Consider the following 1,008-nt stretch of genomic DNA (forward strand, 5'->3'; position numbering starts at 1 on the left):
TGGGGTGGGGGGCAATGGGAGATAAGGACACATATGTAATATCTTAATAAAGGAAAAAAGTTTTAAATTGGTGGTTGGGTTTGAAAACTTAATTTTTCAATATTCATGATTTGCTGTAAACATGAGGTTACAACAGTTCAGAACAACAGCCGATGTGGATTCTAAAATAAACTTTACATGTATGATGTCATTTCCCCCCTCCATTTTAGATATTTTTGAGGATCTTATTTTCTCCAGAAAAATTTAATTACATTTATATACACGTTCATCTTGACTGTAACATGGAAATAGTTTAAATTAGTTGATATTTACTTAGCAGATAACACAATTATTAATACAAATAAACTCAATGTGAATTTTGTTCAAAAAATTGGTCAACTTTGAAGTTTAGATTAATCATTTTGGGGATTTTTGAGTAGATGGTTCAAAGTAAGATTGAACAATATTCCAAATGACAATAGACATTTCTGAAGTCAAACCATAACAGAATATTATTGATGACTTCATATTAGAAAGTGATCAATTCCAAGTGATCTGCATTTCCGGAATTGGTTCAAAGAGTCTGAAAATTGATATTTTACTTACTGCTCCTGTGAGAGGATATTTACATATTTCAGAGAACAATTTTCAAAATATTTTACCATTATTGACATTTTACTCTGAATATAAATGTCACTTTTTAAAGCATATTAAAATTGAGATGGCTCAATGTGTATTGACAAATCAATTGAATGGCCACAGACAGCTGAGTAAATAATTTTGAGAAATGACAACTCAATGCGTTATTCCTTTTAAATGAAAGCTGTAAAAACCCACTCTGCCTAGACTACCTTTAGAAGTTAATATAAGTTCAATCCATTTTTGTATTTTAGTTGAACCTAAATTTAAAATGCCAGGTTACATCCATCTTTTATGGCAGTGGTTCTCAACCTTGGCTGCACATTAGAATCACCTGGGAATCTTTTTAAAATCCTGATTTCTGGGCCTTATCCTCCGGAAATTCTGTTT

The 1,008-nt window shown here is 31.0% G+C and overlaps 1 protein-coding gene across 1 annotated transcript in view; it reads left to right on the plus strand.

Annotated features, from left to right (window-relative positions):
- MEGF6 (multiple EGF-like-domains 6) overlaps window positions 1–1,008 on the plus strand; it is a 611,514-nt gene that overhangs the window by 212,329 nt on the left and 398,177 nt on the right. The gene's annotated exons all lie outside the window — the stretch shown is intronic.

Source organism: Myotis brandtii, unplaced genomic scaffold (assembly GCF_000412655.1).
Source record: "Myotis brandtii unplaced genomic scaffold, ASM41265v1 scaffold99, whole genome shotgun sequence".
Classification (NCBI taxonomy): Eukaryota; Metazoa; Chordata; class Mammalia; order Chiroptera; family Vespertilionidae; genus Myotis; species Myotis brandtii.